Raw genomic sequence first — 12,149 nt, forward strand, 5'->3', positions numbered from 1 at the left:
CAGTGAAGAAATTGAAAATGGGCAACAGGTTACAGTTACAACTATATTGAGTATACTGTCACTTTTTACCAGTCTGCCATTGTAAATTCCAGCAAAGATTTCTGGCACAAGTTCACCTACTTCCAAGGTGCATGGAGAGGATTAAGATTTAAAACGATTCACACAATTTATATGGTCATCAAACCATTCCATGAAATTGCCTTACAGATTATGCTTATTCATTCATTTATTCAGAGGTTTTGCATTAATTTGTTGCCTGTCTGTATCCGACTAGCTGGTAAAATGTCAGGATTTTGTTTTACCATTTATGTTGTGGTAATCCCCTTCTATTTTAACACAGAGAAATAATCCTAAATTGCCCCAATGTCCAATATTACTGGGATAAATATAAACATGTGCAATGCATTAGAGCATGGAACAAAATATCAGATTTGTACTTTCTTCTTTCTGATTGTGCTGACTAGTTTTAAGCCACGCATTGTTTTCTATAATCTAAATATCCCTTTTCTTTAAACTGTAAACTTGAAACTCTGTCTGCTCATATGGCCCACGACACAACAACACAACCGCAAATGCGTTAAAGGACAAAGCAGACAGACACCAGACCAGACTGGTCTGAAAATTAACTGATGATGACTAGTCATAGTTTGTCATTTGACTTTCTTTCTGGTTATTGTAGCATTATTTGGCAAACATCATAAACTCTAAGCATTTTTATTCAGTATTTCTGTAAATTCTCATACTGATGCATGTTTTGGAATAGCAGGGAAAAAAGAAATAAAAAAAAAAAGCCTTAAAAAGAGCACAAAATCATTGTTTTGTGCCCATCAACTGTTAACTGATATGCATTATTAACTCAGTGCTTTATAGGTGTCTGGGGATTCCATGCGTCATTGTTTTCCCGTCACAGGGTCAAGGACTAGCTTTTATAATAATCACTTTCCCCATTAATACCTTAAAAATTTTCCCCGCCTTTTCCTATCACACCCAATGTCACTATCAAATCCTGCACTCCAGCCTCCAACCCCCCACAGCCATCCCTTTTTTGACTTTGACTCGGCTGGGAGATAATATTTTCTAATTTCTGAAACACAATGAAGGGGATACAAACAGAAGGCCTACCTTAATCTATCACAGCTTCTTCAAGGGTGCAGGGGTGCACAGTGACAGGCACAAAATCGCAGAGCCGGTGGGGAGGAGGGCAACAGACGCAATTAAGGCTCATGAAATGCAAATGGTGCTTTATGTAAGGAGATGGGGATGGGGAGAAAAGATGGGTCTCTCTTAGCTTTGCTGCCATCTGCTTGCTATCACCACGAGTGGAAGAACCTCTGGGTCTTGGTAATTTGTAGCTTTAATAATGTGTCCCTCAGCTGGAGAAGAAAGAAGCAGATGAGGCTGAAAGGGCTGAAGGCATGCAGCTGGCTAAGATTAGATTTGCATTAGCTGGTCAGATCACACAGAGATCTCACCTCTTACACTTTATAACAGTCATAAACATGCAGGTCTGTGTGCAAAAGACTCACATGTGTAGACACATTCAGGACTACTCTTGCTTCAACTCCTGCACAATACTTGACTATACTCCAAGCCTGACCCTAATCCAAGGTGTACTTCTAGTCCAGTGGTTCCATAAATCCCCGAGGATGTCTGGAGGTTATTTAGGAACATGATCCCTAGCCTCCGGAGGCTACATTATAACCCTAAAAGCAGATTCAGGCCCCAACTCTCCCTGGAGCGCTGTTTGAAGGGGTCAAAGTGGACACAATGTCTTTTTTTCCCTTTCCACCCCTATGAGACAGCCATTCATTTATCATGTGAATACCCAGAACCGTATTGAGGTTACAGACCTAGTACTTTCTAATACTGACCATACCGACCCATTGCCAGTGTCAAGACTGGGTCAAGGTCATCACTACACATAGGTGACCTCTGATCCTGTGGGTGTCCATCATGGTCAGGAAAGAAAGCAAAGATTGGCAGCTAATGTAGTCAAAGACTAAATCAAGCTCAGCTTCTGCCATACATCAAAATCATTTACGCCAACATGCACTCACACTGAGGGCCTAATCATTTTATCAACAATAAGAGAGCAAAGAGGATGAAGCGATGTGCTGCGTGATGCACCAAAGCTTTGTGGTGGATTTAGAGCATGCAGCAATGTGGAATTGCGTCTCTTAGTGCGCAGTAATGGTTAGACAATGACTTTAATGTTAGTGAAAGTACATTTAGCATCTGGGAAGTATTGCTGAAGAGAAGAAAAGGGTTCAATGTCACCGTTGTGAAACTAAAGTGGGGCCTGTAACACTTGATAGTTATAGGGAAGTCAACCCACACACAAATTTGCATGAAGACGATGTCTTAAAAGGTGTCACTTTACTACAGCATGGACATGTGCACCATAACATAAATTAAAGACAGACACATGCCACAAAGGATGTGCCCGCACAAGATTTTTATATGAGTACGCCCATCTTTGAAAGAGGCATGAGAGGAATCTCGCAGCTCTAAATGGAGCAAATAGCATCAGCAATGTCACTGTAATTATACAAAATAATACAGACGCTCAACACATCGACAAAGTCCCACAGGAAAAGCTGCAAAACTTTAACTGAGAGAAGACAAAAACTTTAGCAAGAAAGTTTCAGAGCGAACAAGGCCGCTTTTAATCTCAGCAGACAGACAGACACACAGATGGCTCTCATGAGGTCCGCTGAAGCTTCATAGCTTCAAACTGATCAGATGGACGGCAGTAAAGGGTCTATGAATGGTGTCAACGAAGCCTCATAAATTCCCCGAGCAGTAACTGGGCCTCCTAAGGGAATGGAACAGTCAGCGGAAAGTTATTTGTAGCTGTCTGCTTTTTAAACAGGCACATTTAAGAACCCTATTCATCGGGGTTTATGTAGATAACTTTTTTGTGTGTTTGTACATAAAACAAAACATTGGAATTAACATCAGACTGCAGCATGTGTTCAGCCTATCATTGAGGGCAACAGGCTTGAAATCAGCCGGATGGAAGAATTCAAAGATGAAACTCTCTGTGTGTGTTTTTCCAGCACAATGCCAAGTAAGATTTGGCCTAAAATTGAGCAAAACAATTCGTGCCTTTAAATCAAGCACTAGAAATAATATTATGTCTCATCAAGCAGCAATTGTGGTACTTCTAAGGTCGGCCGCAGCCTTTGTAGGCCGTCTCTGTTTTTTTTATACTAATACTTCTATTGATATTACTAAAATAAATGAATAATATTGTTATAATCATTAGGTGATAAGTGTTTTAGTGCCAGTCACGAGTTTTGCTGCCAATACGTGTGTGACAGCAGCAAATGTCCCTTTTGTGGCAAAAATGTATCAGCATCTCAATAAAACATGTCCTAGAACTCTTAAAGGGCAACATCCGATGAATACTAAAATGATTTATTTACAGCTCTACAACTAAATACAACTCCTAATTATGAAATCAATCTCCTCCTTGAAAAGAAAAGACTCTGAAAACACACACACACACAAAAAAGAAATTATTTCTTTAGATTAATAAACCTAATTAGTCAGTGACTTTCCAATTTTGTATATCCCAAAATCATGATTCATGTACAAGGAATACAGACAGGGTGATTAGTAGAACAAAGACGAATGCTGTAATCTTCTCTCAATGGAGTGTCTGCCATGGTCCATGTGGAGATAGCAGGCCTGGGCTGATAGCGAGGGGACTGTCAACCTGGTATGTGCCCATGTAGCTGGGAAGCTGTGGAATCCCAGGACAAAGGAGCAGAGCTAAAGGAAGATAAGACAGGACACAGTGGCATGCATGGGAAATGCCATAATGCATTATGCATGAATGGAAAAAAGAACAAAGAGAAAATATCCAGTATGCTATATGCACGCAGTACACAAAATCCAATACAGCTACCACTCATACAACCACTGCTTTATATTACATTCCCACTAATCAAGAAAATGTTTCCTGCTGCACAAAGACACTATTCGCCACAGTTCAAACAAGTTAAGTTGAGAACTTATTGGCTTACCTATTTCCTAATTTTGGAAATGGACAATATAAGAGATGATGCAAAAAGTTGATATATTTCTTATAAGCTTGAAAATCAATATCCTGTATGATCCCCTTTATTCTTCACCATTGCCTTAACGCCCACACTGTTTTAACAACTTTGAGGTTCGGGCTATTTAGTGTTTTTCTATCCAGCTTTTACTGCACTGCCTGTGTGTTTGGGGATCATTGTCATGCTGAGGCAATGAAGCAGGAGTCAATGACACCCTTTCCAAATGGTATTGCATTGTGGATTGAAATCTGATGCCATTTTTCAGCTTCATAATTGCATCATTTTTCACGGGATCCCCAACACCACTAGCTGAAACGCAGCCCCAAGCAATGACAGGGCCTCCACCATGTTTTACAGATGGCTGTAGGCACTCTGTACACACCTCTTTCATAAATACTGATTATTATTTAAACCAAAACTTTCAAATTTGATTGATCACTGTTTCAGACCTTCTTAAGGACTTCTGCTGTAGATAGTTGTTTTTTGTTGTTGTTTTTTAAGGCCTGCCACTTCTTATTCTTCCTCCCCTCGTCCAGTTTCCTCAATTTTTTAAGGACACACTGCACACAATCCCGAGATATGCCAGGATTTTAGCCAATCACCTTGTTGGTGCAAAAAAACTATGTTATACCTGTAAAAAAACGTATTAGCTTTCGCATTTTTTAACTAACAAAAAATAGGAATAAATTACATGTTTTTGTGACAAGTAACAAAGTGCTGCCATCTTCTTCTTTAGACGTTGCCACAGCAGATCACCTGCATCCATTTCACCCTGTCCATAGCATTCTCTTCTGCCACACTAACCCGCTACATGTCCTCCTTTCCTACATCATGAATTTTCTCTGTGCTCTTTCTCTTTGTCCCATGTCTATGCTGGCCTCTCTAATTCTGTCTCTAAACCACTCAACCTGAGCTGTACCTATGATATGCTCATTTCTAATCTTGTCCATCCTAGTAGTCTCTTCTGTCACTCCCAGCTCCGCCTTGTGTCTTATAGTTAGTGCCACTGTCTCTAAACCACACATAGCAAGTCTTCCTTTTTACTTTTTCTGTTATCCTTCTGTCACAAATCACTCCTGACACTTGTTTCCATCCACTCCACCCTGCCTGCACTCTCTTCTTATATGCTTTTGTGGCAAGCTGCTAGTAGCAAAGTGGCTAAAGATACAATTTAAAACTGGTACTTTGCTAAGTTCTATATCAGGGGTGTCCAACTCCAGGCCTCAAATGCCGGCTTCCTGCAGGTTTTAGGTATCACCCTGGGTCAACATACCTTAATCAAATGATTAGTTCTTACCAGGCATCTGGACAACTTCAAGATATGTTGAGGAAATAATTTACCTCAAGGACACATCTAAAACCTGCAGGACACCGGCCCTTAAGGCCTGGAGTTGGACACTCCTGTTATGTGTAGATACAGCATGAGTTTGTCCCTTTAGTTAGGTGGCTTTTCTATACTTGAATGATTCATAGGTCAGTATTAAGTAGCTTAACAAACAAGGAGTACAAGGATGAACTGGAGATGAGTGAAAAAGCAGCAAACGTCCAAAGAAAACCTCGACAGACATTAGGAAAGTCTTGAAAACTACAGCTCAAGAAAAAAAGAAATTAAGAAATTAAAAAAATAAAGAAATAAGGGGTGACTTAAGACTTTTGCACAGCACAGTATAATAGATACTGAAACCAAAAAATACTGATACACCTCTGTGAAATACAGTACATGTCAAGACTCTATGGATTTGTGCAAGGTGTGAATGGCTGTGCACGAGCGTATGGTTTGTGTAACCTTCTGCTGGCCTGACCCTCAGGGCCTGCAGCAAAACCTGTCAGCCGCCATCCCCAGAAACACTGTTGCACTTGCAGTCAAGTGCTGTAAATTACAAGTACTTGCACACATACAAAAATATAAGTATGTCTGGTTAATGTTCATGCTGTCACCACTTGCAGAGGACAATTCTGCACAATTTTGAGGACATACCTCTCAGAACACACGCGCACAAACTACACAGCCCCTTTACGCCTTCTTGCTTTCTCCTTCCATTTCTCCCGCTAACAATCAAAGGCCATATGGCAAACATACTCCTATGGTTCATTGGCTTTTATGGCTATTGCTTAAAGAATGGGCCGTGGCTTGGTTTAGGGGGGTTTCAGGGGCCAGTTTGAAGGGCAAAATAATATAGTCTGCCCTCAGACCATTAGACAGCCTTTATTTCTATTAGTCCACTCACTAGGCACTCTGGGGGCCATTGAAACAACCCTGGTTAATTATAAAAGAAAACATAAACAGATGAGGTGAGCAAAGTAGACGGTACTCTGCTGCTAATTTCTTCTGCGCTTGTGCACCCTCTCCCTGGGCATCAATCCATTTATTTGTCATTTGGTCACTTCACTGAACCTAATTGCGCTTCACTAGGAGAGTCATCAAATAGCCAAACAAAAAACTGATTAGATTCTGCTTGAAGTGTCTCAATCATATATGAAAGTGACTTTGGGCTTATGCTTAAGCTTGAATAAAGTTAATCGGCGTCACTTCAAAAGTTAATGGCCCACGATATTTGTCACAACGACAGCAATGCTGAAATACACTGGAAGGGTAACACTGGGAAATGTGCAGGAATGTTTTTCTTATTGCTGTGGAGCAGTAACTCAGTAACATTTGGAAACCATAACTTGCCACTTAAAGCTTTCCACTGATCTACAACAGAACCTCTGGTGACAAGCCCGAAGTGTCAACGTTTTCAAAAACGAGCTGCCACAACATTAGACCGAAAGCTAAACACAATAACAAGCAAGTCAATCTCTGAGGCATTTCATGCTTATTTGGCTCATTCTGCAAGGTGGAGTTTAGAGTTTAACCCCTCTCCGTTCTTTCCATAGTGGCTTTTTTACAGCATGCTGTAAGTCACTTGGACGGCATCCTGCACCCCACCACTGACCTGCATCTGGACAGCATCTGGGGTCACCAGAGTCACCCTGACAAGTGCTAAACCATCTGAAAACTTCCTGCTTCACCACTTTGAGAGGTCAGCTTGAGGAGGGGCGACGTAGGGGATTGCCACGATGGAGGAATGCAACACAGTGGCAACTTGAGAAGCTGAACTAGGCTGAAAAATAAGCCACAAAGTGCTTAGCTGACAAAACTGAGAAGTGATGATCACTGTGCAGTGCAGTTCAGCTGTACAAAAGATTAAATACTCAGTCAAAAACCACTTGTCACTCTATTAAGAAATTCTATGGTCTATTTGATACTTCTGGAAGATGGAAATGATTAGATGTCATTAGTTATTTTTCTCTAGGGGCAATAAGTCCTCAAACATCCTCCCATTCCTTTTGAAATGAAAATATTTTGTCTGTCTCTCAGCTGACTTGGTCCACTTGAAAGGGGTTTTCTGTATTCAGATACGCAAACAGCTTCTGGTAAAGGGTCAAGACAAACATTCCTCACCAAATAGAAAACAAGTGCCCTTGAAAGAACACGATATTCTCTTTGCCAAAGACTGAGAAAAAATGGGGTAACAGTGAACAGACCAAAGAAAGAAAGAATGACTAAAAAAACAAAAGGAGCTACTTGGAATATTCAAGTTTCCTGCATACCCCTGAGGTCGACTCTGTACTTTGGATGAAGGATCTTGGGGCAGGAAGACAACAGTGTGAAATGTTTTAGAGTCAAAGGATGAATTAGGAGTTAAAGTAAAAAAAGATTTTAGTTTTAATTAAGTAATGAGGAAACTGTGGCAGTGCAATATAATGGAAGATGGGAAAGTGATAGGAAGATGGTGGGATGGAGAGGAAGAAAGGAGAAGGATAATTGTAAGAAGGACAATTGATAACAGATTACAGAGTTGTTAGTCTCATGTGCAAGCTGCAGGACACACCAGGATGTTGTATCCAGAGCTAATTGCACCATGGGAGGTGGAGTCACCAAGGGCTATTGCTAAGTAGCTACTTTCCCAATCATTAAGTCGTCAGTTGCATCGAGGCAGATTAAAAATGGCATCAGCTAGTAGATACTGTGTCACTGGTCAAAGTCAGCCAAAACACTAGTCTTGAATGGGAACTCGCTCTTACACAGATAGCATGCATACTGGCACCAGTCTATTGCAGGCTGCAGAGGTCTCTCAGCCATCAGCAAATCCCTACTTGCAAGAAGAAAAATAGAATCAATATGGCAAGGTTTTCCTTCTCAGGGAAACAGAGGGAGACAGCGGATTACTATGTATTACTATGTAATAGCTTAAACTGCCTCTGGGACCACAGATGTTCTGAATTCCCTGTATTACAACATAACTTTCTTCCTTGTAGAAGTCACTTTGTATTGGAGTTTTTTTTCCTGTTGCATGTAACATAATCAAAATAATGCTCCAGCTTTAATATTTAATATGAAGAACAAGGGAATAAGTTCTTCAGCTGCTATTGATAAGTCCTCTTTACAATCACAGAGGATCATTACTGACAGAATTAGGTATTGTTAATGCTCATTCTCTGGAATCAATGAGAGCTCATTCACTGCTGAGCTAATAGTAAATGCAAAGGGCCACTGGGAAGTGCTTCTCATTAACCGAAAGTAGCTTTTAATGATGTCCTGTTTCATTAAGACTGATGATAAGAATTGATCCTTCTTGTGCCCCCTTGTCCAACTGTTTGACCTTTGAACCTTACGTTACAGTTGTTAAACTGTAAGCCTTGCAGTGTAATCTCGTATAAGGTCACTGTAGCCCACACATGGTGCAGGAGGAGAAGAAGGTGGTGGAGGTTGAAAACAAGGAGGAAAGAAACAGGCAACGGGATAATGATGAGAGGTTAAGCTTGAAGGTGCAAAGGACAATGGGTAAAGTAATTGTGCTGATGCTGCTGAAGTTGCACTCTTCATCCTCTCTTAAAACTGGGATAATCCCAAAGGTGCTGTCTATGCCTTTAGGACACTGTTCTAACTTCCCCAGTGAATCACCATTGCCTGAAGGTAGTACTGACACGTGACTGACAGAGCAAGCATGTTGGTGTCTGAATTCAGGGACACTGTCAATTTGCTCAGTGGTCATTATACAGGACCAGGGGCACTGCAGGGAACACCCCAGATGACTTTTCTCTGTGCCCTCAGTTCACCTCTTTATATGCTAATGACTCTATGAAGCTACCCTATGTGCTAATTTGTAACAGCTTGGCCAATCAGTGGGAACTCTTTGGTTGTCATGGTGCCACTCAGCAGGAGTTCTCTGGTACCAGGGTGAGTTGAAAAGGCAGCAGGTGGACCGCAGTGCTATTTGGATCCCGTCCCGTCACCTCAGCTTCTTCATCTGGCTGTAGGCACCAGCTGTGTCTCATGACCCCATGATAACCACCACAGAAAGGTCATTTCAGCAGGTTTAGACTTGCAGGCTTCCTCTCCACTGTAGAAAATCCCAAATGTGGTGTCAAGCGAGGACATCTGTAATGCAGTGTAGAAATGTACCCTTCTGTTCTCTGTTTTGTGCTCCTTTTATATCTCTTTACCTTCATTTTTCATCTTTTTGTGCCAATTTGTTTCTTATTGTAGTCAATTTGTCTATCTGTGGGATGGTTTTAATCTCTTTTTGGTCATTTTGTGTTTCTTTCTGACACTTTTGTGTCTCTTTGTAGTCTTCATTAGTTTACTGAAATAAAATGATTTATTCAGTTACAACAAATATATATGAAATTTTGACTTCAAAATTAGTCCCATGCTTACATTATATATATATATATATATATATATATATATCTTGCAAGAAATTAGCATAATAGCCTAATGCAACAGCCTAATGGGAAAGCACCAATGCTTAAAGACTATCCTCCATAAATATGCATAAAATATGGAGTTTAAAGGGTGTGCATGTTTTTGTATGCATGTTGGGTACAATGTATGTCTGTGATTGTGAGGTAATGGGGTCATCTGGGGATAAAAGCATTAGCTGTTAATGAATAGCAGGTCATGATTTGACATCTTAGTGATGGATAGAATAATCTTTTAAACAGGGTGCACTGATGTGTACAAAAGCACACCCTTAAAATAATGAAAGGTATTGTGATTACGCACACAAGCCTAAAGGAATATCAGCTGTATGTGTAAATAATGACACATCAAGTCTTTATAACCCTTCAAAAGAGACGCCACTAAAAGCCTATACTCATTTTTTTTTTTACTCATATCTGTTTTTTTTATTTCAAATTATTGTAGAAGAGCAAATGTCTGTTTGCTTCTATATGGAGATGCACACGCTTGTTGTGTTGTAGTAAAGAGTAACCACAAGTCAAATTCAAATTACAGTTTATTTCTTTGGAGAAATCCAGTAAATCACTTGAGAGGACATTTGGGACATTTGGATGCTAATGCGAGTAAGCAGAATGAAAGAGGTTATCCCCCACTTTGAAAGGCCACAAGTGCCGTAATCCACAACAATTACTTCAAAATAAACCAACTTTCCACTGGAGACAGTATCCTTACAATGAGACTAAGCTTCCTTTTAAAGTCCCATCAAATCAGTCATTCTGTCATTAATGAGCTGTTGTAAAAACACATTGTCTTTGCCAGTGGGAATGAGGAGTGTGTGTCTGTGTGTGTGGGTGGGTGTGGGGTAATGTGGGATAGAAAACCTTATTGACAGGAAACTTTTACTGTAAAGACGTCTTCCCTCCTCCTCGTCTTCAGGTCTGTGCTTGCACTGCCATCTAAACCTGCATGGGCTCCAATTAGACCATCGGAGGAGGAAAATAATTGGGCTGTTTGCCTATTAAGCGTGAAACATGGGACCTGCTGGCAAGTTTAGCAAATCTTATGGGTTCTTTTCAGGGCAGATGGAATGGCAGTAGGAGCAGGAAGACAATAGCATTAAGTATAAGCTCCGAGACAGACCTACCCCTTTGCTGAATAAATTGCCACAAAAAAGGGGACACTTGCAGAACGATTATGCCTTAATGACTACTTCTTTAACCAACACCATTTGCAAATATTTTTCCGACTATTTTCCTTTTTTTTCTTTGCTATCTATGTGAACTGGAAAATGCTTTTAAAAGCATTAAATCAAACAATGTCAGCCATATTACCCAAGACCTATAATTTGCTCAGCAGCTCACAATACACTTGTGTTTCTACTGGCACTTCACCAACAATTATTGTTTAAAAGTGAGCATTACTTTCCACTAAAGTTGAAGTTACATAAATTAAAATGTATATAAAAAATGTCTACGGTTGAAAGGCGATGGATTGTGAATGCTTGTCATCTTTACCTCAACCCGCAGTCAGACTTACATTAGGAGACTTTGTTTAGATTCATATGCTGAGTCAGTGGGTTTAGAGGCCCATCAATCTTTGTGTGTCAAAACGCTGAGAACTTGGCATGGCCATAAAGTAGCACAAACTATTTGCACTTATCAGAAATTAAAGGGCATAGCTCAAGACGTCATGGAATGTCAGCAAGCCTGTGGTTGATGGGGACATTAAAAACCAAATGAGGATCATTAACTGGAAATAAAACTCCTGCGAGTATGTGCATGCAGTACAAAGCGGCATTTCTTCAGGTCTGTTTGTCTGACATGTTGCTTTTTGCTCCAGATGAGAGGATGACAGTTTATAACATACTTTGCTGGAGGGACTAGGATGCACCAGACAAAACACCCTCAAGTTTTCAGCTGCATCTTCACTTAAAACGTGTAACTAATCAATCTACCCACTGTCACTCCACATATATATTTGGCAAATTGGGGCCCAATTAGAGGTAACGGGCCTTGTTGTGTAAAATCTATTACCGTGGGGATTCGATTAAGTACTGCAAAGACAGCACACTGACTGTTATTTTGAAAGAAAGGCAACAATACCACTCTGTTTTAAACCATTAATGCCTGGCAGTACAAAGCTGCTATGTAAAATGATGGGCAATATTAAAAAAGAGAGAGAGAATGATGCTTTTGTCGAGTTTGAATCTAATGATGAAGTGCTAATGATGCTAATGAATTGTTTCATCATCACCTCAATGTCTGAAGATAATTTTGATTCTGGATTTTTATTGAAGACCTCAGCGGGTAAAGCCAAAGAGTAGGCATGATGAGATTTGTCAACCCCTCGTGTGAACC

This window comes from Maylandia zebra, linkage group LG8, assembly GCF_041146795.1.
Source record: "Maylandia zebra isolate NMK-2024a linkage group LG8, Mzebra_GT3a, whole genome shotgun sequence".
In the NCBI taxonomy this organism is placed as follows: Eukaryota; Metazoa; Chordata; class Actinopteri; order Cichliformes; family Cichlidae; genus Maylandia; species Maylandia zebra.